We start from the raw sequence: 26,930 nt of genomic DNA on the forward strand, positions 1-26,930 counted from the left end.
GAGTTGCTTTTAATTTTTCTCCATATTAATCAATATTGGCCAACGAGGTGATTACAGATAAGGCTAAAATAATTTTCTTGTTTTCGATTTCCTGGAATACAAAGTGTGCCAAAGGTTGCATTCATTAAATACATTTAGTAGGAATCATTAATTTATCAGGTAATGTAATCTTGGGCATTGAATTCTTCGTTATAGAGAAACTTCTCACTCGATTGATCGTTAATTAATCTCGCCGTACATTCAGGTCAATCGGTTAACGAACTGATAAATTTCCATTATTGCGTCGCGAAATTAAATCGAAATCGGCGTTGGGCATAAATCGCGGGAATTGTTTGCGATGTAAATTACAGCCGATTTTCATAGTGATCCTCAATGCTCGAGCAGACATTCGTAGTCTGTTGAATAGTGAACATCGTCACTTTCTCATGACCGAAATCCTCGAATATTTGCGCTCGCGCTATCGCTCGTGGAAAATTATTCGCGAATTTATCTTGCTTACCGATGTCCAGCTTGAATATCTCCTGAATCGGTAATGAGCCGGTGAATCTCGATATTCGCAAATTATACGGGCTATCCTTGTAATGGCTCGTGAAGTCTTTGAATATTTCGCTGGCAGAACGACGATTGATGATCAGGCATTCGCGGGAATTTAATTATATAGTAGGTAAACCGAGGTAAAGAAACGCGTGAATTAATGCGCAAAGGAAAGAAGAAATAGAAGAGAAAATTATTAATTGAACCTAATTATTTATTACTCGAGTCATTTTTTATATTCTCGTTTGAATATGTCGCTTATTCTGTATTCAAATCGGATTGGCGAAATCGTTTCGTGGGCGAGCGCAGAGGCAGATGGTAATAATCTTGAGCGAAGAATGTACTTTTTTACCGTATTCTTTGATTGCACATGAAGGTTCGAACGATATCAAAAGCGTGGGATTATGGGCTAATGAATTTCGCTTCCAACACGCGCGCGGGCTAAACGTCGTGGAAGTAATAAAGTTGTAAATCTTAGTTTATCGACTCGTTAACTTCCTACGAAGCCCCAGCTCCCTGTAGGGAGAAGCGTGTGTTTCATCACACTTAGACAAACAAGCTTATTCCGATGTAATCGATACAAATATTTGAATGGTCATCACATACATTTTATGGTGATCGTTCACTGTAATGAATCGGTAGCCGATGATAGAAATTTTTTTTTTTTTTTTCTTTATACGCGACATAAACTTGTATACACGTACTTGTGTCACACGATGCATTTATTTTTGAAATAGCCAATATATTGTTGCAAATTAATTAAAAGTTTCTGCTTATATGTTGTTATGTTCAGCGAAATGCAATATATTATTTATTTTATAAATAAATATTAATTAATTTTCTAAACTTTCTGCAGCAATAAATTGAAAATATTGATACGCTGTTGATAATAAATATTAATATTTTATAAAATGTATAGTAGTACGTTATAAAAAAAAATATATATATATATGTATATATATATAATTATTAAATGCGGAATATTGGAACAAATTTAACATTTTGAAATAATATTTCATCATAATGAACGTAATCACAATAATCGCATGAATTCGTCATTAGCTAACAATATTCATCTCTCGTAGATCGTGATCGGCGAATAAATTCTGATCCCTGATCCCCCGCTATCTTGATCACGTTTGTTTCTTACGTGATTGATTTATGCAATACCAGCTCGTAAGTTTCCTGAGCGTTCGTGACGCTGTCGTACGACTTTTTGTAAGTATAATAAATTAAGCGACTGCTTCCTACCAAGGATAACGATTCGCGTTAAGTAACGTCTGATTCTAATTAGAACCTTGATCTTGTTTATAAATATTAAGATAAAAGCAAGCAAATTATTACATTCTTGTATACAATTCGCTGTACAGGAAAATATTAATATTCGCGTCGATATAACTGAGACTCGGTCGTTTAATTTAATAATCGTTCACAAATTACGCGGAAACAAAGTGGAGCGTGTACTATGTGTAATTATCGCGTTGGTAATTACAAAGGAATAGTGTGACCATCAGACAAGCCCGAGAAAGCAGCTTGACTTCGTGTTTCTGCTGATTATCGCGACGATCGTCGAGATCAGTTCGGAACAGACGGAGATTTCTCAACTAGTGCATTCTCTAATCACGATCATACGCGTCATACAACGTTCGGACGGACTGCTCCATTTCGAAACGAAGTCGTTAAGAAGTCACGCGCAACCTAGATCCTGAAGAGGATCTCTCCTTCTCGCTCAAATGTTATTTTACCTATCCACTCCGATATCGAGTTATTCTTTGAAAACTCGTTTCACTCCGATAAACACATATCGCGTATATTCCCAGTGGAAAACTCGTTTCGCTCCGATAAATAACGATGCAAAATTATAAAACGCTGAATGGAGGATTCGTGGATGGAATCCCTTCAAAAATTCTCGTCGACAGCGCCGTTTAAGTAAAAAAAGAAAATAGAAAATAAATATATATACATATATATTTTACCGAGAGATAGTTCCTGGCATTCGTTGATAAAAATAAAATACAAAATGAAAAAGGACTTGCCGGCAGCGCAATATTAAGTGAAATAAACTTACCCTGTGTATCAGAGGGAAGTCGAAAAAATATGCAAAAATGCGAAAAGTCTTTGGGGTAGTTGTACCATTCCGCTCTTTAGCTTTAATGAAATAATGCGGTTGTTGTGTCGTAGCTTTTTCTTAATTCGCCGTTCTGCATTGCGCACACGTGACGGTATATTAATTAGAAATAACGAAGAAAATAAGTCACCTTCGTTCCATTAATATCACACGACTCCGTACCTATCTTATCGCATCGTTGTCTTCAGTATATCGTATAAAATTTCAGTTTATCAGATAAACTTTCGAATAATCTATTGAAAGTTCGACGGTGTATAACGCCCGTAAATATATCTACTGCCCGCGAACGCGATATACGGCCGCGCACGGCAACGCAAATTTTATTTCACGATTATTACGGATTCAGGGATCCCTTCTTGCACCGTCCGTGCTCTTGCATAGCAAACATCATGCCACGCTGCAAATACGGCCGTGTCAATAAACCCCTGGGGCACTTTTACGCTCTCGTTCTCCCTTTGGCGTCCCGCGATACCACGGAACCCGCATTTGCGCGCGAATAAAACGAGTATGGTCTTCGCCGCGAGTGTTACGCGAGTCTCTGCTACACGGGCATCGGCATGCACGCAAACGCCGGTCGCGTGCAATCCTGATAAGAGCCGTCTCCGAGGCGCCGAGGATCCCGCGAACGAGAGAATTATCCTCGGATATACTCCGAGACTTTTCGCGAGTAGTTTTCCGAGTCGAGCGGATGCGTGCCGCAATCGAGACAACACGGGCGCGCGTGAATCGTCGCACGCCAGCGGGGAAATCGAGAGTAATTTTGAAGTCGCTTTCTTTCGCGACTCGCGCGGGACAACGCTCCCAGACGACGGATTAGCGAGCGCGCACACGTTGACGGTCGGTCTCGTCGCGTTCCCATTCTGCCACTTACACGCCGATTCTGCAGACAGCCAGCTAGATTGCCGCTTAGTATATATGTGCCTGGGCTCCAGAGCCTCTTCTAGTACGAGCGAACTAAACGTCCGGGATGAATGGCGAGAGGAAGATTCATTTGCCTTTCGCGCGGCGCATTCGCAGACAATGGCCGTGGCCAATTGTCTGATTTTCGATCTCTTATAGTAATAATCTTTTTTTAATCACGTCCGGTGTTAGATTTCTATAAGTAATAAAACGTCAGTTTTGGATTGGAAATATATGAGATTTATTTTCGCAAAACGCAGTTATAAATAGGATAGTCGAAAAATTAAATCGATCTTTTAACTCGACACGTGTCAAACTGACGTTTTGAATCTCCTAAATTATAATTATTTTTTTTTTTTTTTGGTTTTATCTTACATATTTCTGATCCAGAACTATGGTTTTCGTCTGTGGAAAGTCTTCTCGATCGATTCAACCGCCTCGTCGATGTTAAACCGCCGGCTCTGATTTTTTCTCCGTCCGGCGAGCAATATTAATCCTGGTGGATCCGTAAATCCGGCGCAGCCGTAAAAATCTGTCCCGCGATCAGGATCTGCGTTCGATCGTTCGTTTTATACAGCCGTGCAAGCTGCTGCGATCAGCGCTTCGCGCTGTAAAAATTATTATCTCTATTATCTTACGGTTATAGCTATTTTTTTTCCTTTAGAATTGTGCACGCGCAGTATCGAGACTCGATAGCGAGACTTCTAGTTTCATTGTTGTTTATCCGAGTCAGTTATCTCGGCTATCAATTCGTCCTACGGTCTCGGAAGTGTTCTTTATAATTTAACGCGCAAATCCATACTTTCAACGACGATTCGAAATATCCGGGGAAAACGGGCGAAACGAAAGAAAAAGTATATACGGGACTTAATCTATTCGCGCTTTCACTACACGTGTCGGAAATCGTGCGGGATCGTATCGGCGTGTCGAAATGTCAGCTCGCAGCGCGTGCCGTGCCCGATGAACGATTCGAGAATACCGCCTGGGCGTCCCATTCATGCCGAAAGACGATCATGTAACCCAACGCAAACGCCGCTGCCGTATACATTTCGCATTTTATTTCCGATGGAAAGGAACAACGCGGTATCGGCTGTTACGCAAACATCCGGTTGATGCGTCGCGATGTCGTGCGAGACTACACCTTTACGCGGTTTTATGGCTCCTGTGAGAGAATATCTTCTCTCACGCGGTACCAGCACGGCTTGAAAATTGAAAAACGCCACCGTTACGTCACGCTTTTTACCTCGTCAGTAGACACGGTTCGCTAATACGTTAGCCGTCGCAGTTAGCAAGAATCCGAAGCGAAAATAGCGCGAGACAAATTAGCGAAGAAATCGCTTATCTCGATTTACGATTTCAGTACTAAAACTTATCCATCGCCGCAGTTTTTTCTTCTTCTTCTTCTATTTTTTTTCGGACGGTAACTGCAGGCTGAGACATAAAATGTGTCTTGGAAGCGCATGTAAAATATACGAAACTTGTTTCACCGCTTGAAGGCGCCTTCGCACGAGGTTACATGCATAAATCGAGAAGACCCGCGCGTCGTCAGTCGTGATATGCCACGGATGCAATCGGTCGCGACTGGACCTCTCCTTCGTTCCTGCGGATCGGATCCCGTATTCGTATTCACGCGTAAAAGGCGAACGATAAATAAAGGGATTTACGGCGGGTTTCCTGAGCCGTGAAATTTCGCATGATGAAACTGTAATATCGCTCTGCGAGTCTGAAACCGCCCCGGTTTCTCTCTTTCTCTCTCTCTCTCTCTCTCTCCGTATTTACTCTTCGTAGGTTGCAGGGCGAATTGCATAGCTCGACGGTAGCTGATACTTGGAGCATAACCGACCACGTTATCTAGACTCGCCTGTCAATCCGACTCGTCGCGCGAAATGGAGAGAAAGATGCAATACATAGAAGGCAGATTCGCCAGAGACGTCCGTATATTCTGTTTAAATTCTCAACAAATAAAATTAAATTAGATTATATATATATTACTTTTTTTTTATCCGCCTGAGTCGTTTATCAGAGCGGCATTCATCATCGAACGAAACGGCGTTATTATTGAATCGCTGGATCCACTACAAAGAGATCCCGCGCGACGTGAGGTTTCATTTCGTGCGTCACGCTGCGATATCGCGCTAAACTGATATCGCGCGGTACATATCGACGGGATTATTTACGGTCCTCCGTGAACCGGCGCGCGGAATGCAGGCCGAGTAATTCCGCGTTTACGATCGGCGTAATCGGGTCGTCAAGTTCCCCGACGACCGGATGCTGTGCGCGGAGACGCTTTTTCTCCCCCCCCCCCTTCTCTCCCCCGCGTGATCTGCATATTCGCGTGGTGCCTCGCGACCGGTTACTTTTACGGTGCGCCGGCGACGGTGGAACGCGAGCGAGAGGCGTATTGTGCGGGCGTGTAATAAATTCACGTGGTGTTACGTAGTATACGTGTGGAGAACAGTGCGTCACGGTGACAGATCTCGAAATAATCGCGGGCAAGCGCGAGCGAAAGCCCCCCGTTTCTCGCATAGTCGGTGGCGAGCGTGTACGCGTGGCACGCCCGGCAAGAGTCGACGATTACTTCGCACGGCACACGCACGTACGGTATCGACGTGCGTCGTGAGCCCGGGCGATCGCGCCGTCTCCCACGGGACATTAGCGATGCACGTGAAAGCGAAAAATCAATGAGAAATCAGGTTAACGTTTATAGAGCGCGTTTCCCGGGGGAGAAAAAGGCAGCGCGCGGCATTACGTTTGAATAACCGCCGCGCCGCGAGATCAATACCCCCTTCATTGAATTCCGGGGAATATGGCGGAGTGGCAGTCCGCGATTTATTTAATTTATCGCCGCGTTTAATGGATATTAATCATTTACACGTAAATTAATCACGTCGAATAATAATTAACGGCCAGGCGTATTACAAATGTAGCTGTATCGATTTTGGTACTCTCTGTACTTCGCATTTTCGCGCGCGTGTCGAAAACGGCACTTCACCTTCGATTACAGACCGCGGCTGGAACTGATCGGGGCAGGATTTTCCAATAAACTTTTCGCGACACCGATTGCCGAGGCGTCCCGCAATTTATTTGAAATTTTAACAAGGCAGCGCATAAAATTTTACATAAAACGGCCATTAAACGGCCCCGATATTCTCCGACCAGCGCGGAGCTCGTCACAATTAATGTACTAATGAATCATTAAATGCGTCGTTTTCGTTGTGTTGACACGGCGAAATTATAGCTCGCCAGATAATCAAATGTACGCAACGTGGAGCGACGTTTATCTCACTGTATAAGCACATTGCGACTCATAACGTGTAAAAAAAAGAAAAATAAAAAAATTAACGGATACATTACACGAGCGTGATGCCCTTCGAAAAATCGCAGCCGAGTCGTTGTGCGTTATTTCCGTCGGTCCGCGAGATTTTCAACGACCGTTGAATCTTCAATTTACGATTCTGCAATGAACACGGCTCAGATTATGCCAGATTATGCCGAATGTGTCCCGTAGGGGCGCGTTTATATGCACGTACGTGCGTGCATCGCCGCCGTATGCATTAGCCACTAACGCGCCGCGCATCTGCGTTTCGTCAGCGCCGGTTGCACGAGCAAGCGAAAAAGCGCTGGGCGGGATTAATGCCGGATTATATTACATTCCGGAATAAAATTTGCGATTAAATCTGGAGAGAATAACGCGCGCGCGCGTCCGACGAATCTCTCGCGTATTCGCGAAAGAAGCCGCGGATGATGCAGCGGATTTTCATTAGTCGCGGGACCATTGCCGGCGTGTCTGAAAGTAAGGCAGGCTGGCTCGGCCGCCCCATCGCTTTTCCCGCAACGTCCGCGCGTAATAATAAAAGTTTCTTACCCGGCAAATGATTGTGTACGAGCCGCCCCGTCGGATAAGGGTGACTAATTCACCTGGGGATACGCGCGCACCGCGGCAACGCAAAAGTCAATTGCGTAATTCATAATAGCGCGCCATTCATGTGACAGCGTAATAGAACGGCGCAACGAACCGGCAACGTAACGAGATTAATTTCTCGCCGCTTGGCTTCGGAGCCGACGAGCTGGTTTTCTGGAGAGACGCCCTGAATGTCGAGGCTGCGTTAGTCGAATAAAGAAATTCGACACGTTTCATTACGGAATAGTTGCGCTCCCGTTGTAATCAGCTCAGATTCGCGTCGGTGCATCGAGAATTTTTTTTTTTTTTTTTTTTTTTTTGTGTTGTTTGCAAAAGTCTGCGGGGGATCGACAAAGAAAATCCTTGCGCAATCTCGGTGGGCAGCGAGAGAAAATATTTCTGTATTAAATTCTCCGTCTTCCTCTCGCTACGTGGGCGTCGGGACTCTTCTGCGAGCGGTATTAATACTGCGGGATTTGTCCGCGCTTGGTAATCGAGACGCAGCGAGAACAAAGAGATGCCTCCTCACGCATTCTGGATTTCGACGTATGAATACGTGCCCTTTATGTACTTCACGCGCGGCTTTATCTTGCCTTCGCTCGCTTAAAGTCTTCCACTCCGCGGACGATTCGAGGAGTGTTTGCGCGAGTAAATTGCTCAGATCTTTGCGTCAACCGTGGCGCGTTTGCCGGCGCAGTTAGTGCCAAAAATAAAGGATACGTAACTCGGTAGAGAACTTTTTATTGAGGACGAATAGAAACCGGCGCACCTTTCTAAAATCGGTAGACGTTGACGAGAACATCCCGCGTAAATTTATAATGACCTCATTAACGTCTTTTAAAACTTAATACAATTTAAATTCTCACTCGTGCAACTTTTAACTACGTCAATTTGAGTTTGTTTTTGTTGGGCGACTTAACGTGACCGAACGCGCTTTAAAAAAAAGAAAAGAAAAAAAAATTGAAATCTGAAAGCGAGCTCGAGCGCGCCGCAATTATAATTTCTAATGGGACAAGCTGTTGAGAATGAGCGGCGAGCGACGATAGGCGTCGATAATTCGTCGACAATTATAAGTGGCGGGCAATTTTGTAGCGAAGCGGACTGAATGCGCGCAACTTGATTGCTGATTGTCGTGTGCGAAACGATCGACCTACTCGACTCGATTTATTTTCGACAATGCCGACAGCGGCGACTCGATTCGCGACACAAAGAGACGGGTGGAACTCGTTAGACGGCGTTTGTTAAGCGGGAGCATTCAGCCTGGCGGATGAGAACTCGAAGAACCATCTATATATAATCGCGATAGAACTTTTCACGTGAAAACTTCGCCGTGGTACGACGAGAAGAGACGCAAATTCGACGTGTCTTATGAAGCATTCAGACTTCCGGAACTTATGTGAAATAGAAATTCTTTTTCTTTTTTTAGATATTGCTCGTCCGGCGTTAGCGCGCTCGTAATCAACGATCACTTTTAATTTATCTTTTTCCCACGCATGCGAAATTAAATATAGTCGTGGCTCAGACTGGATTAGATTAGATGGTAACAATTTTTGTTTTCTGGGAAGAGAGTAGCGGTTGACTCGGATAATACCGTGAGAGCGACAGATAAGCGATTCTCAGAGATTTGACAATTGGAAATCGCGTAACTAGATATCGCGAGAGAGAGAGAGAGCTGCGGTTTGCATACGGTGGAGATAAGGTATATGTAGGTAGACAGATAGGTGGTCTCTATCTCGGGGAGAATGTACGCGCTATCAATTCAGGGCTGATGATTCCACCCACGCGGCCCCTTAGTCATTCGACGCAGCTGCCGAATAACAAACAGATGCCACTTGACAAAAATTCACTTCCGCTATCTTGTCGCATGCATATGCTGACGTGTTGCATATTGAAAGCCGTTGCGTATTTCACGCGTAGTAGCGCAATATTTTTTCTATTGTTTTACGATAAAAAAAAAAAAAAAATGAGAAACCAAAATTGGTTCGCAAACGCAGTTTTAATCCGCGACACAAAAATAAACCGCGGAGATTTCTGTCCCGTGCCGCTTTTCTGGATGAAATTGCGCTCCAAGTACGTAGAATCAAAACTGCGGAATCCATCGAGACCAGATTTAGCTGGTTAAAATAAATTCTAACAAAGCCCGTTCGATGACAGTTTTAATTAGTTAAATCTACAAATTAACCGAACTGTACTGGTTCCAACCGGCTGGAACTGACTGGACCAGTCAGCTGGATCAGGCATTAACGGAAGGGGTATTGTTGGCAGTTTTAAGTAGTTCAATCAAATCCGAACGAATTTTTTAATTAATTGTAACGTATAAGGTAACGCATAAAAGGCATTTTTGCAAAATTGATAAGATTATAAGATAACTTGTCGCCGCCTGCGATAAATTCGTCGTCCCTAACGAAGGCGGCAGGTCGTTATATTCCACCCACGTGTCCTCAGCTCGCTCATGGTCGTTAGTCATCCTTACTGGTGCACGTCAGTTGCGAGCCATTAGTAGACTAATCGTTAGGAGCGTTTCAAAGCGCGTTCAAACAAATGCATAACTATCTGTAACGTGTGTCGCAATTTCAAGATCGCTCGGTGATATGCGGACATTCTAAATTCCGCGTTACATTGAGAAATAGCGCCGGCAATGTTTTATTTATAACGATGGTAAGTTCGCGATTAAGTCGCGGTTTCGCCGCACGAATATCGATGCGATTCGAAAACAGCCGCAGCGCATTGTTGACGTAAGCCGGTTTCCTTTATTTGCGAAACGCCTCGCTGTTTTACGAGCCCGGGTGCCGTTCGAAGGAAATTTATTTGCGACGATAAATATGCGAATGAACGATAATTATCGCGACACGGGCCGCGTCGAGTGATGAATTATTGACTGACGTCAGCGGATTATATAACCGCGCACGTAATATCTTTTATCGCCGCTCCGGCAATAAGTTTGCATAATATATTCGAAGGACTGCACGCGCGTTATTCTTATAAGTGAAAACTGTATCGGTACTTTTCGCGAGGTGAAAGAGATCGCGGAACGTTTTTCCGCAGGCTTTAAACATTCTTGCGTTTCGACAAAATAGGAAATAAATATTAATATTTATTGGCAAGTCAACTTGTAACGTGCGCGAAAAATATTGAGATGCGTTGCGTTAACGGTATCTAAGTCTCGCGAATAGTCTTTTTCGCGGCTAGTAATTAATTCGATTTGAAGAAAACACTTTTAGTTCTCTTGTGTCAAAAGCTACGCGAGGCGCTTTGTGTCGCAAAACTCGGAGAAGAAATCTTTTTCGCAACCTTCAGAGTGTGGTAAATAGCGGCGGGGTCCTTAGCGATATTTGCAAGTCGCGTCCGGGCACTTTACGGCGACAAATTACGGAAGATTCTCGCGCAACTACAGCGAAGTTCTTTCCGTGTGAAAAAAAGCCAGCTTGAAGGCTGAGGCACGACTCTCCGACAAAGATCTGGGAAGAGCGAGTACTTACTGTAAACCGAAAGTGACGCACGCTGCAATCACGCAATAGCGAGATTACGCGATTATTATCGCCTTAATTGAAATAATAATATCCATTTAGATATAATTATACGGAATTTATGATTTTTTATTTCTATATAAAAGATAAAAATATACCTACAGACAAGAATATAAAAATTACAAAAGTGCAATAAATATGAAACGCGCGCGGATAAAAGTTAATTAATTTACGATATTACAACTTGAAAAGTCGTAAATCATTTTCCGAAGTTCGGCAAGCTCGTAAAAGGAAAAGTATTAGAGGCGATTTCGCCTCTCGGATGACGAAAGAATATTCGACGACGTAGATTGGACCCTGGAGACTCGCCGAGACGTGCCTCGTTCGTATTTTTACGACGCACCTCACCGATCCCCGAGCCGTGCGAACGGGAAACAAGGAGTCGTTTGTTCCCAGAAAGTCTGATGTCACGTCTCACCTTCCGCTGGCTACGAGCTGGAGGTCGATTCTAAGCGTTGCGCAGAAATACCTGCACGAACGATGACATAATGACGCCGCGTCAGCCGGCGCAATTTATCTCTCGCCGGAATACGCACGCTCGATCGTCGCGAACTAATGGCGGCTCGATGAAAACAATCGAGGGGGAGGAATTTAATTGACGCAACGCGGACGATAGGATATCGTCGCATCAGCGAGACTTCTTCGTGCGTCGCGTACCGTGTTACATTATACACATTCCAATTAGCGGGCACGCAAAGCGTCGGTGATTTTTATGCGAGGAAAGATAAACCGGTCACGAAAGCCGCCGCGAGTCGCATGCGAGCGATCATACACCGGCCGAGAGTTGGTGTACCTTCTTCAATTTTCCACTTCGACGTGGAATACCGACGGCGACTTGAGCTTTATCGCCTCTTCTTATCGAACATAAAACTTCTCATCGATGCCACCTTGAAGTTTATCTTTCGTCGTCCGCGTTACACGGTGGAATTTAATCCGAAGAGAGATAACGAGCGTTTCGTCCATAGTCGTTGACGCAACTTTTATTTTTTGAGCGATACGATCGCGGACGATAACTATCTGATTTTTATTCCGCGGCCTTCGGTCGACTCGTCGCGACCGGGTATTTGAAGAAGTATCGGGATTAGTGGACGCGATCGGCGAGAGTGCTTCCAGGGAACGATCCCGCCGTAAAAACGCGCCGTTCGTGACCAGGCACACGGGGGACCTTTAAAGCGAGACAGTGTCAGGCGACCCCGAGAACTCGCCGATTAGTTCCACCGCTGAAACAGGTTATCGCTGGTGAAGAGAGACCGAGGATGGTCGGACCTTGCCCGCCGGAGGTTGCCGTCGCATGACGTCATCCTCCTGTATACGCGACCAGATTCTTACTCACGATCGTCCGGGGACCCTCGCCTAACGACAATAACCGCGAAGGTAACCGGGAATTCGAGAAACAGGCCGCTGAATCGTTTCTTCCATATTAGACCAATAATTTGCTAATAATATGCGAGACGTGTTAAACAAAAATTTTTTTTAACTTTTCTTAAACTTCCAACTTTTGCGGTTTGATCTCGTTCGTCGAATTAATAGTCCCGACGTCGCTTACAAATCACTTGTCATTTTAAATCGACATGATTGGCGTAATCGAAAAATGCGCGCGATTCCACGGGCTTCCACGAATTAAGCCGTAACGATTGTCCCTCGTTATTGGCGAGGTCTCGATCGTATCCGCCAAGGCCACGATTTATGTGCTCATTCGAATCGCGATGACTAATAAAAAAAAAAACACCGCGGAAAAAGACGCTCGCGTGAAGCGATAATCAATTCGTTCTTGGCGGCCCAGCGAGGATAAATAATCGCAGCCGAAGCGCATTGCGTTCGTCCGAATCGCAAATCCGGCGTGGTTTAACCACCCTGGAAACATGAGAAGTCATGGACGAGGATCACGTTCAACGAACGTGGTTTATCACCCTCTGAGAAAGGATAAATAACACGTACGTGCGTCGTAGTTCGCGATACACAGTCGGCGGTTTCTAGTCACGCTCGAAATTGCGTAATGAAAATCTCGAATTTCACGGATGGTATTAACGTCGAAGAAGTTAGCCCGTCAATTCTAAAAACTATCATTAAAGTTTCAATACCGGCGAGTAATTCCGGTAAAATCTCCGTGAAATTTAAATCGCGACCAAATGGCTTTAACCGACGAGAACGGTGTCTCGCAACTGCGTACTCTATTAGTTCAACAACTTCTTCATTAATATGACATCCGCGAGGCTCCTTACGTTTCCTTTCTCCCGACTTTTAATCAAGTTTTCAAAAATAACAAACATCTTACCGCGCGGTGGCGGCGGCGGCGGCTCGAATTTAATCTAAAGACGGAAAGCGAATATTCGCCAGTCAATCTTGTTTAATGGCGATTCGGAATCGTGTGAGAGCTCGAGGTTACGGGCCAAATAACCCGCGTACTTCCATTTAGTCCTTGACGGAGATGAATATTAGAATCACGCGCGGCCCGTCGTTCAATGCGAGACGGGAGTTGCGACGTGACGGCCGCCAATTTTATCTCTCCGCGCACCTTCGGCGAAAATCCTCTTTGCCGTCCGCTCGGCGTTACATTTAGTTATTACTTTGACTATCAGATCTTGGTCAAAGATGGTTTGTTTCACGGACGATTTTTTGAAGTCTCTCTTTCTCTTTCTCTCTCTTTTTCGGGAGAGAGGCGGTCGTGTTATTAAAGTAGGACTGCGCGAATTCCCACGTCAACCGTTTTTCAGCGCGTATCCATCGCGCGCGAATAATCCCTGAGAAAAAATGGGAGAGAGACGGGAGTCGGATGCATCAGCGATAAATCGCGCGAAGATGAACTCGATTACGGGGAGCTTTACGGCCGCGTAGCACTCCAGTCATTTCCAGTAACGAGACAGAACGAGAAATTCGTCGTAGGGTGCCCGGCGCAGCACGAGGCGTTCCCGGGAGATAAGAATCACGTGCTGGAGCCTCCGGTAATGGCTCGCGATAAAAAAAAAAGAGAACACTACGTGTACAGTTATCATAAACTTTACGAGCGATCTTAAATGTACGAGATAGCCTCCTTAATCATCCGGCGAACAAAACAGACCTGTGTAATTGTGCGGAGTCTTGGAAATATTTGTCAGGTGCGAGCATCTTCGTGTATAAGAGCTGCAGCAAAAACCTTGTCCGAGCCCCGCCGTTCGAACGAACGGGATTTGCATAATGATTCCATTTGTTATTCCGAGCTTAAGTTGACGAAGCAGCTTTTTTCAAGTCAAATTATATTTTATTTTAATACGCTTTAATCGACACGTAAGATTTACGTTCAGGATGAACGCGCATAACTGCGCGTGGGAGTTATTTCTGCAGTTACGAGTCTAAATTAATAGCGAATTGTCGGCCATGTAGTAAAGAGGAAAACGTGGTTTAAAAAAAGCAGTCGCGAGACACCAATAAAAAGATAACAAGAAGAGAAAAAAAATGCAAAAGTGCCGCGGCCAGTTGGCACACACGAGCTCGATGCAGTCGTGTCCGTGACGCAAGTGCATCCAGCATCATCTGCTCCCATGCGGTTAACCCAACCGGATATGGCACAGACCCCTAGAGGTTAAAAGACATTAATGGGCTAATAGGGACGCTAATGATTCATTAGTCGGCACGTTAATGTCGACTGACTTTCCGCGACACTCGTCCACGTCGACCGCAGTGTCAACATCCGATACAACCGAGAGGTCGTAGACCCCGTACCTTCTATTTTCGGGTGCGCCGTCGAGCGAAGAATCGCCGACGAGAGGCCGCCAATCGAAATGAATTTTTAATCTCGTTGGCATAATTAACGTGCAATTTTTATTAAAAAAATTTTTTTTTATTTTTTTATTTTTTATTTTTTTTGTGAATTGCCGAGACGACTTCAAAACTCCGTACTACAATAATAATTTATGCGCGATGTCCCTCGCGGTTTTTTATCGCGCGATTTTTCGCTCACGGACATCCACGTGTCGCGGAAAAGGTTTCATTTAATACTCGCGTCGTGCCTGCGCGCATTAACGGCACGATATTTATCAAGAAGCGCGTTTCTTGCGGACTTTGCGCGCTTGCAACCGGTCGTGCCACAAATTGCAGATCCAACCTTGTTCGGGCCTTCCCACTCGGTCTTCCCGTCTCGCGAAGGAGGTTTCAGGGTCTTGACACCTGACACGTTACCTAAAAGGAACGGTGACCGTCGTGGATAGGAGACAGGGACACCGTTGCGCTTTTGACCGCACATAGAATTTTTATCAATACTTAAAAATGCCTCGACGAACATATTTTTCGACCGCACGTGCAGTCGTATCTACCTCGTAAAAGCTCGTAGACGTCGTATTGTCCGTTTCCTTGATGCATCACGTTTAACCTTCGTGCGTGGTTATTTCGGATTATAACGGACGCCCGGTAGAAAACGTATGACGTTTGACGTCGCGATCGAGAAAGATCGCTCATTAATATTAACTTAATCCTTGGCATTTGCCAAGAATCATATCCGCCCGCCGTCAACCACCTTGGCCGGGATCACTGGCAAATGCAATTATCCTCAAACACGATCCCGCGATTTGTAATTATCCGTCACGAGTAATTGAAGAAAAATAAGCGGATTTAAGTCGCGTCATTTGAATAAAAAATTCGAGCGCTTTCGAGCCGCGTTAGGTAACAAGTGTTTATTTTCCGGGAAAGTGTTGCAATTAATAATACGGAATTTAATTAAAAAAAAAATTTTGTAACAGAATTACACGCTTGTATTATAATTGATTTAATTGTTTTTTTTTTTTTTTTTGTATAATGTAATAATGTGTGACAGAAGTTAGTTGAAGGCTCGCTTTGACGATTCGTCGCTCGCAAAAGCTGTATCGCTCTTTGGCTCGTCGACACACTTCGAATTTCGACACTTTATCGACACGCTTCGAATTCTCGTCGCGCCATTATCTTTTGTTCGCGCCGTATATGGCGCATACCTCGCGTGCCGCAGTACGTAACGTTTGATACACTGTGAATGTATAACTTTCGCGACGTCTGATCGGAAAAATGGACACGTTGATATACGCGAAAACGCGAGATACGCCGGGGCTGGGCACGTGGAGAGACGCGTGATCCGCTCGTAAAAAATTCCATTACGGCACATCGCAGGCTCTCAGGCATGTCCTGTCAAATTGTTTGCCGAACAGCGAAAGAAAATATCTCTTATTTTCATACATGTCCGGCGCGATTTATTTTTACATTTCTCTAGCTGCCTAAAAATTGTCCGCGCAATAAAAGAAAATCAATGGGACATCGCGTGTATATATTCGCTTCTCCCTGAATGAAATGTTTATTCCACGTTGTCAAAAAGTATTTTATATTTTATAGAAGTAACTACGCGCGAAAGAATCCCCGCGAGTGGTTTCGACTGTTCATATTGAGTTATATCGTAATTTGTACATGAATTGTACTTCACGTTCCCGTGCTAAGTCGAGCTAAAAAGCTTCGATGAAATCGATATTTACTTACTCGTTCGGCTCGTTAGTACTTCGCTAGTCCTTACACTCACGTTTCCGTCTGGCTGAAAGTTCGCCGTGTAAACCAAACTTTATTACGAGAACGCGCTTATTCGATTCAAATGACGGCGACCTAATTATTCCGACACTACGTGATAACGTTTCTTTTTTTTTTTCTTTTTTTTTCCGTCTCCTCTCGCTCGAGCACTGCCGACATGCCTCGACCACCCGCGTGACTTTCAGGAATGAGAACGGAGTGCCATCGTCTCTTTCTCGTGTCTGGGAAAAAGTCGTCTCTTTGAAGTTCCATGGAAAGTGGAACTCGGTAGATCTTCTCTCGCGGAAGGGAAGAACGGCATGCTTTCTCGGCTTGCCGAGGACAGTGCCGCTGACTACCTGCCATTGTACGAAATGAGACGCGAAACAAGTTGGGAGCTTTTAGCGAATCCGACCGCCGGGAGCGGTCCAAGGTTGGGAAGCTGCAGGAAATTTAGTATCCCCGCGTTGCTCGGCCGATTTCTCCCCCGCCGCAATAAAGTACGGACCCAAGAGAAACCGGGCCACGAATTTTCTTTCCCACGTGAAATATCCGATTGCAATTTCTGACGTTCGGTCTTGTAAATTCACGCTTGCCTAATTACCGAGAAAATATTTGCCAACGAGAAATGCAGATCGAGAGAGCCGCCGGAACTGGCGCGCTACATTCGCTACAAATTAACAGCATCATTTGCAACTTGCGTGCGCGTAATTGTCACTGTCACGGATCACGCATGCCGGAACATTATTCCGTCAATCGAGGTAACCCTGGACAGACCGGGTATTCCGAATTTCACCTGCCTGAGATAAGAATGTGGAGCAGCGCGCCGATGAGTGGGAGTAAACCTGTTCTCGTGCGTCTGGGCCACGTCGGGAAGGAATGTCTGTCTGCGTAAGACACGCTAGGATGGGAGGGGGGGGAGGGGACGGGAAAAAAAGCCCCTTAGAGAAAACCGTGGACCATAGATCCACCCTGTCACGGTTGAAAAATGCGGAGAACGCCGGGGAATTATCTGGTATCCCGCGGCGGTGACGTTGATCGCCTAAACTGGGACGCAGAAAACTTGGGTGCTCCCATTCGCCTAATCCTTCATAGTTGATAACCGTGTGCCGCGGGAGGCGGTGACCGTCGGACTTTTCAATTTTACCGTACCGTTAAGCGGTCGTCCCGATTCAACGATAAATCGGTACGTACTTCTCGCGCGAACCAGGCGGAAAATTAGCGATTTGACTCGCTCGCATCCGAACTTGACTGGGATTTATTTCCAGATCGATTAATTGAAATAGGCTGGCTTACCAAATTGTTCAATTTAACGGGCAATATTTTCAGCAATTTCGACTCTACCGTGGAATTTCACTGCGGCTTGACTTGACTCGCGCTAAAAATCTGCATTATCTAATTTCAGAGATTCGCTTTCCTTCTGTATATCTTGCCTGCGGTAAGCGAGCAGAGTAAACTTAGTTAACTGGGATCAGGCTTACCCGTCTTAGAACGGCAGGCTTTAGTATAGCTATACTCGCTTACATGTAAACATGAATTAAAGCAGCTCTTTAAGTACCCTAAAGGGATGCAACTCGAACAAATATAATACACCGTATAATGAAATAAAATACAAAACAAAAAATACAAGTTACACGCGTAATTGCAACATTAAAATTAAAAAAAAAAGCCCAGAAGTTAGCTCTTTTGTTTTTCTTTTTGACAACTTCTTCGCGTCGCGGCTCTTCCACGTTGTCCGTGTATTTTCTTGGCGTCATGCGAGAGGAGCGGTCGCTCGGGCCGAAATCGATATTCATTAATTTCGTTTATCGGACTCCGCGAATCTACCGCGAGGCATCGCCTCGAAAAACCGGTTCAATTTCGCGCCGGTTAATCACACGCAGGGCATACAGCGTTCCCGACTTTGCTCGCACGATTATTCTTCGGCGGTCTCGGCGTCCGAGAGAGGAGGCGAAAGAAGAGGCGTGCGGTAGGCCGCGCTTTCGGAGTGAAGGAAGTTTGAGAGAAATTCCAGGCGAGAAATGCACTCGCATGCCGAGCGTATCTGTACGTATCGACCTCTTTCCTTCTAAAAAGCGATAACAAAAATGAGCCCCGTAATAGATGCCGGGCCCGTAGACGGGCGAGTTCCGCTGGCGGCGCACAATTTTTAACGCGCACTTGGAGTGTAAAGTGCACGACGTGTAATATATAAATGAAATTTTTTTTTTCTTTTTTTTTTTATGCGCCGTGCCCGAGGAGCGAAGTGCGAAGAAGTGATTCTCGGCTCTATTAATCAAGATTAAATTTCTGAAATTTATTATTAAAACATTAATATAGCACTTTACATTGGTCGTTGTAATTATCGGACTGATAAACTCGATTAGTAATCCTTGATCAAACTTGAACAATTAATTGCAATAATATCGACAAACCGTCTCTCTCTTTTTTTTTTTTTTTTTTTTTTATAGCGACAGTGGAACGGTATACTTTCAAGCGGTGCAAAGTAGTTTAATGAAAAGCGCAACGTTATACAGGATAATTGTATTTCATTTGCGATTAAAAAAATAATCAAAGTAAATATATCGAGGTAGAATCAAAAGCGACAGTTCACCGTTGAAATTGTAAGCGACAGCTGGAAACAATTGCGAGCGCATTTTTCAGTACTGCGCAACGCCATTTCCAATAATTGCAAATAATAACGATCGCAACAAAGAGAACATTCAATAATTGTATACTGCGTTGAGTCGTGCAAAATGAAGTCCACTTTAATGCAAGGATTCCTTCATTATAAATTGAATTAAAGCCATTGCTTTTTTACATACAAATATGATTAAACACGCAATAAAAATTTTTTTATTATTTGAATAAGTAAGACAAGTATACAATCTGCAATTAAATCTGCAAAAGTTTTTATTTTTTTTTCCTTTTTTTTTTACAAAAATAATTAAGTAATTATAAAATAGTTATGCTTACAATAATTAACATTATTAGTAATCGTCACAGTCTTCGTAAAATAATAATTCTATTGTTAGAAAATCGCCGCACTCGAGGTCTCGACTGTTCCTTTCACCGGGTAACGCTTTCGGCCATAACGTTCGCGAACGACGAGAGCTGCAATAGCGTCACTTTGATTGATACGCAACGAAGAAGCGCTTTCAATTGGTACGGTTGATAACTTTCACACTTAATTACAAATCCCCACTTAATTACGATCGAAGACGCCGGCAGCTCGTTGACCCGTCCCGGGACTTGTGCGCGCACCCGCTGCCACATCTATCGATTTCTCGAGGGAACCAGCAGACCGGAAGTGGACTCACCCGTGCGCGCTGAAGGAGATGCACACGGTAATTAATGGAATTGCTTTCGGTGGCGATTTATTTTCGTTTAGCAGACTCATCTTCCTTACACCTTTCTCACCTTCACAGAAGCCACCGCGAGTATTATCGCGACCGCGAAATGTTCCGCGGTTCCTCCGAGCCGCCTCGTACTCGCCGTGCCCAAAGTCACTCTTACGATAACCAGACGAGACGGCTCTAAGGGTTCATTTTACAACCCGCTGGAGCATAAATTGGCTCGTCGCCGATTTCCTTACCCCGGTGAAAGGAATCTCCTTGATCCGCGACAACGGCGATTCAATAAATAATTTCTTGAAAATAAAAAAAACTGGTCGAGCGACCTCGCGGCCGGCGATCAGGAAGGAAAATCTATCTCTTTCTCTACGTACGTCGCGCATAAATCTTCATTTCGAAGATCGGACAGGTCGGACCCAAGCGCGTCGATAAACCCCCGTGCGATTTTCGTGCCGCCGCCGATCGCGGCGCAAGTTCGATACGAAAGCGCGATCCTTCTTCGTACCCTTCCGATCCCGTTTTTTCGCCCGTGTGCCGGGAGGCAAAAGGACCGCGAGGGACGAGCAAGGAGAGAGACTCGCGGCACGCGGAGAGCGAAGGAGAGGAGAAAAGATCGGTCAACGAACCAGCAGAGCCATACACCAGGCCTTCTCGGTGTAGCTCACCTCGCTCGCTCCCTCCCGCTTTCCTCCGTATTACTTCTCGACGAATTTTTGCATACCGGTCACGGCACCTGAATTTAAAGCGTCGGTTCGCGGCCGGTGCGTCTCCTTCGCTTCTCTCTCGCGAGTCTCTCTTCGATCGCGAGAAGAAAGTAGCTGATACGCCGATCAGGTGTGCGTACGTGACCGTTCGCGTTACTTCACGGACGAATAATACCGCCGTCGCTGCTAGCTAAGCTTGGCATCAATCATTCACGCGGCGTGAGGAAAAACTTACGAGTTTACACCTCGGATCTCTTACTCGCGAAAATACCTACGTCGGCCGGCGATAACTGCGCTTACGTCGCACGATCGTCGCAGTGGAACGGAATAGCAAGCGAGAAAGATTGCAATTTCACTCACGTTTAACGTCGTACTTCTGTTAATTAATTGATTAATCGGCGCGCCGTTCACCGTTGAGAAAGTCGGCGTCTTAACGGCAGCCTTCATCGCGAGAATTTATCGTCGTCACGGCTAAACTGGATTGATAATGATTTACTATCTAGTAATGGCGATAAATAGGTGTACAGATTCACGGATAGATAACTTGTCTCATACTGCGCGTAAAATCTTCCGATTCTTAATTCTGTTCTTCATTCCCTGCCATTTTCCTGTTTCTTACACTTTTTTTTCGTTTTAATTATATATATATTTTTTTCTTTTCTTTTTTTAGATTTGTATGTAAAATAGTTTTTAACAGCTTCTTTTCTTTTAGTATAATACGCTTTATAAGTTCACTGTATATTACACAAGAGAAGATGAATTTATAAAGCTTTATGTGAATTTTATTACTCCTATCGCGTCCAGCCGGAAAGTCCCGCGAGATTCCCAGCTCTCGGAATAAACTGTTGCGAAAGTTCCTTTTGGGAAGTTGAAAATCGGAAAGTTGAATTGTCAAAATCAGTTACGCGCCGTACGGATTGCGGGGCGATCCGAGCCCACGAAGCGGGATTCGCGCAACAAGATCAAATCGAACGCCGCCAATTTCGTCGAATAACTTCCCGAAGCTGTTCCAAGTACGTGTTTCGCGAATTTCGGCCCGCGAGGCAATCCAGATGCGGCCACCTTGTTCCAGAACAAAGTTCCTTGATTTATTCGATCCTGAAGCTCGCAGGCTACCGTGCGGTCACCAGTATGCTGGCTACACGCACGATCGCGCGCGAGAGATAATCGCAGTTCGCGCGGCGGTTCGAAGGTGCGGTGCCGCGAGAACGGTCTTCGAGTCACCCCCTTGACACAATTCTCCACGCGTGATTTCTTTTTTTTCCTCTCTCTCTTTTTCTCTCTTCGGCTTAATCGCACGGTGAGATCTTAAGCTCCCGCGCTACCACTTTTCCCGCGGTTCGACTTAATCCGGCAAGAGACGGAGGGAAGATAGCGATTTGCGATTTCCACGTGTGCACCTCCGACTTTCTACGTGATTCCGACTGCCGAATCGAATCCGGTCGCGAGACTTCGTTTAATTCGCCGGTAAAGAGACAATTCCACCGATATTTTCCCTCACGTGGCTCTCGAGGCGAACTCGGGTAAAGATACAGAGGAGCAGGATAATAACACGTGCTACTGATGTACGCACGTAAGTCGCCGTGAATTGCAAGTCGGACGATTGGACATTAATGAAATTCCCCTCTCGCAATCTGGCGTAATCTTCCGCGGTTGCCTACCGGCGAAATTTATGCCTGTTGGCTTCCTCGTGTCGATCACGTCGCGTTTAATCTTCGACTAATCCCTCATGCGAGTCGACGGGCCGCACTTTTCCCGCGACTCGGCATAATGGTCCCTCCACGTGCGTTACCGCGTGCGAACGCACGTACGCATTCGCCGATGGAACTAATTACGACCGGCGCACACAATGGTCGATCACCCGGCTATTACCCTGGAACTCGATTATCCTCGCTGTTGCAAGCGAGCGATGTATTCATCGATTTTTAATCAGGCGAATCTGCCGGCGCGGAGACCGATCGTCGACGGCGGAATCGTTTAACCTTTAAGCACGTGCGCGCACGCCGAGATTTCTATTTCCTACTTAAATGTTATCTGATTGCCAGTCACCTGTACACGCGGCCCCGGACAATGCGAACGGCGCTGTTCGCCGCGAAAGAAGCGCGCCACGTTGGATAACGAGCCAGCCCGGTGTCGGCTTCATCCTCGTGCCGATTCGCCATATGTCAAACCGTTGTATAATCGAGTTTCAACGATTAGGACCAATCGCGATTGGAAGTCAAACGCTTCGATCCCTCGTTAATTGCGGATTTCGAAAGAGTCGGCGTGTAACGATGTAGCGTACGGGATAGAATCAAGGTGGAAACGAGAAATGCAACCCGAAAGCCATTTCGGAGAGATAGGTGAGAGCTCGGCGAACAAAGTCCGACCAACAGTGTCGATATCGTGCGATAGAAAGGAAACGTTTACTTTATGTCAACCCGAACGTTAGCCCGCTATCTCGCCGGCTCTGATATTCGAGGCTCTATGACGGTATCGTTTACCGTCAATGAAATATACGCTGGACATCGGCGCGCCAGTTACCGTTGCTGGCTTGAGTTTTCCTCTCTTATCGATACGAATTCACGATAAAGAATGACGTGTCGCAACGCGGAAAGGAAAATATTTCCACCGAGATCAATGAAATCGTGCTCATTCGCGGCGTTAAAAAATTTTTCTCTTCTACGTTAAAGAAAACGGCTTTACATTTAATATTTTTCAGCACTGAAATTTAAACGCTTCTCGTTTCTTTGTATGTACTTTATACATATATACATTTAGTCGTTAATTATACATACATATATTACATGTTTATTCGTTTCTTTAGGTTCATTGCAAACGTAATCGACAAGTACCGCAATGTATCTATCGCTTATAAATTTGTAATACGTTGAAGTCCTTGTAATATTTGGCATAATGTTTATTATGAAAATTCACGGCGCGCTAGCCCGCGTACAAGTCGGATAGCGGTCGGGCGCGACCGGACGAGGTCGTACGAGCTCGGTGCGCTAGTCTCACACAGCTCGACGTCGCAACCGGCAGTGTGGAGCACATGGTTCGCAATATCAGAACGTCGTGCGTGACGACCAACTTCGTTGTATATTTGACGGACTAATGCTGTCGACGATCGCGATCTAGCTTCTGTAGTCAATATTCTCTACGCGGAAAGTATATACGAAGTGAATATTCACCCGAGATACACGTTAATAAGCAGCAATAGCTTTGTCGATCCCACTGCGTGGATAACCTTAGAACGTACGCATTATCAGACTTCATAACCTAGAATATTTTTGGCCTACGACTGATCTTGTAAGTAAAATTCTTGTTCGGATAAAAATCTGAAGAAGCTCATCGTCGATATTGTAGAACAAACAGACCGTAGTCGGGTCGTCGGTCGATTATTTCGGGAATGCCGTGTAAATATCCGACGAAGGAATTTTGTTGTTCGAGCTTCAGGAACACGAGTACCGGCCAGTGTCGCGCGATAATTAGTTCTCGCGATTTTAATCAATCCGGGCGCGATTATCGCGAGTGACCAGTACGAGGAGGGAGGGGCCTGGCATCCTGAGAGGAGGAGGAGGCCTCGGATAGGCATCATACTCCAGCGGAGCAATCCCGTGGTAAACATTATTTCTTATTTGCAAATAAATTAACAGTTTTGCGTTATCAAAATTTTTTTTCTTAAACGTTAGACATTAATTTCAACTCTCTACAATTTAATTGTTCTATTTGTCTGTTGCAGGATCGTTCGTAGCTCCATCGTTTTCTCACGAGTGTACCGTTCAAGCGATAACCAAGCGAGTTTTATTATGCGAAGTTTAGGAACGGGAGTGTCGTCCAGTAGTGCCGTGCGAACATTTAAATAATAATTTTTATTTTTTTATTTTTTTATTTTAATATTAGTTTTCGCGATTATAAACTCACGGTCGCGGCTTTCGCGTGTGTCTTGTGCGCGGAAGGATGGCTCGACACGTTCCAACTGAGAGGAGGAGGAGGCCCGGGTGGGCATCATGTATCGGCGAAGCAACTTTTAAGTAAGAATTAATTTTTCTTTATATAAAATTGCTAGTTTTACCTTTTAATTAATAGAAAACTTTTTAATTGTTCAATTAAATAATTAATTAGAGACGCGTAATTTTTTTTAAATTTAAGCAGCAAATTTTTTTATTTTCAGCATCTCTACATTAATACTTTTTTATTTTCTGTTACAGTCACCGGCAGCATCTTCAACTTCGCTGATGCCCATGCAGACTGGTGAGTTGTTTTATTATTTAAAAAAAATTTTACAATGCGTTTTGCGGAAAAATGTTACACGCGTAAAAATAATAAAAATAATAATTAAAACTAACTAAATTATAAAAATTAAACTGACATTTATTCTCGCAGCAGAAAATAGAGCAAGCGAGAGAACAAATATAGGTATAATGAATCTTTCCGTTTTTTCCCGGACGTTGCATTTAAGAACCAATCGAATTAGCGATTTACTTTGATCTTGAAATAAACATCATTATGTATGTACGTGACGTAAAACTCGGTGCAAAACAAATTAGCGGTTCTCTTTACGTGCTTGATATAAATAGAGCACAACTACGCAAACCGAGCTCATTTTTGCGTTTTATCTTTCTGAAATAAAAATTGCAATTACTCAACGAGTGTTATTGGGTCAGAGTTGTCCTCGAAGCGCGAGGAAGACAAGAACGCTTGTAGAAAAAGTGCGTCGCGTTACACCAATTACGTGCGCTTACTTTGTTCGAATTTTCTGAATTTATTTTTGCGATTATTTTATAGAACCGAGAAAAAAAAAATCACACGCAAAGAAATATCCTTATACCTTCGACTAGTCGCCGCGTTTTTCCCAACCGCTAATTTTAGATCACGCGAAATGCAAATGCGCCATCGGCGTGCATTGCGACAAAACGTGTCGGTCTTAATGCACCTGACGGAAGCGAGAAAAAACTTGCCGCCAACTGAGATACTGTAATTGGCCACGACGACGTTTCCCTACGGTTTTCCGTCTATCTCCCGCCAAGTAATCCTCCAATTTCGTGACGCACTCAGGGCCTGAAATTGTCACGTTATCTTATCGACGCGAGGCTAAATTGTAGCGACCATTGCTTAGCGCGTGACGTTATCCGTCACAAGTGTAATAAACCGCGCCAATATTAGCTCAGGATACGTATTGTCGGGGCCCCCCCTTCTCTCTTTTGCCCCCCGTTTGTTCATCCCATCAGAGGCATGACATCACGATTTCTTAACGTTTCGATAAACGTGTGCACCGCGCCCATGTTTGCTATCCTGTGCTACGCCGCGTCCTGGCTGCGCTCGATGTGTGCATTAGCGACATTAAATGGGAATGTCTGCGGGTGTATTGCTCGGGGAAACAAATGCAATTTTCCGCGGTCGCGAAACGGTGTAAAATTTAACCGAAACCGTGAAATTGTTCCGTTTCGATGCCGCGCGGCGCGGAGTGGCATCGATTATTCCGCGGAGTTATTTGTTTCATCTCGCAATACCGACGTTTCACTCGAGCCCGCGTGTTAAACGGATTAATTATGCGGGAAAGAAAAATATTGAGCCGACGATACGCGGTTCACCTCTTTGCAGGCCAGCGCGGACCTGTCGTGATTAATGAATACGAACTTACCGTTAATTAATATCGCTACGATAACGTATTAATGAACAAAGTTACCGCTATGCATAGTGATGGAAGCTCACAATCTGCTTTCCGCGTCGCGAGGAAAGCGCAACGTTCGCAGGAAGCATCGACGGTGCCCGTCATAGCTACATCATCTCGCGATTACTTCTCGATTCCTCTAGTCATCGCGACAAGAAACTGTTACGTTACAAAGTTTATTCGGTGTCATCCATATTTCATCGCGCGATCCCGCAACCGTTCGCGAAGATAACAAACAGCGGTGACGACAGCTTGTCGACAGACGAGAGCGGTGATTCCGTCTGCGAGGACTAATTAATTTTCGAAATCGGAAACCTCATTACCCAGACATTCTCATTCTTCGAGGATATGATATTGATAAATGTTGTATCGGAGAAATGGCATAATTATTTTCCATCGTTCGTCCTCTCGATGTGATCTCGTGTCAATTTTCACGTCTCTCCTTCTCGCTTGATAACTCAATAGCGATCGTGAAATAATTAATTCTGGAAATTAGAAATTCGTTTGCATGCTCGTCTTTACTTTCATAGATGCGATTGATAATTTATTATATTGGTAGCAAGGCATGATTATTTTTCAGCGTTTATTTTCGATGTTACTTTATATCAACTTTCATATCTACTTGTTTTTTTTCTTTTTTTTACTTGACAATTTGCGTCCCAATAGTAATCGTAAAATAACGTCTCTATGAGCAATTTCTGATATGGCGAGACGGAATCGTCGATCCCGAACGCGTACGTGTGCGTGACACGGTG

General features: G+C 44.7%; 1 protein-coding gene and 1 long non-coding RNA gene across 2 annotated transcripts in view; one reads left to right on the forward strand and one right to left on the reverse strand.

The window, feature by feature from the left end:
- LOC139104435 (uncharacterized) overlaps positions 1–24,336 on the forward strand; it is a 102,367-nt gene extending 78,031 nt beyond the window's left edge. Inside the window, exon 8 of the long non-coding RNA XR_011546032.1 lies at positions 24,244–24,336. This is a non-coding gene — a long non-coding RNA (uncharacterized lncRNA). The remainder of the gene's footprint in view (positions 1–24,243) is intronic.
- Mesr3 (misexpression suppressor of ras 3) overlaps positions 1–26,930 on the reverse strand; it is a 40,610-nt gene that overhangs the window by 8,989 nt on the left and 4,691 nt on the right. The gene's annotated exons all lie outside the window — the stretch shown is intronic.

The sequence above is a fragment of the Cardiocondyla obscurior genome, linkage group LG01 (assembly GCF_019399895.1).
Source record: "Cardiocondyla obscurior isolate alpha-2009 linkage group LG01, Cobs3.1, whole genome shotgun sequence".
Classification (NCBI taxonomy): domain Eukaryota; kingdom Metazoa; phylum Arthropoda; class Insecta; order Hymenoptera; family Formicidae; genus Cardiocondyla; species Cardiocondyla obscurior.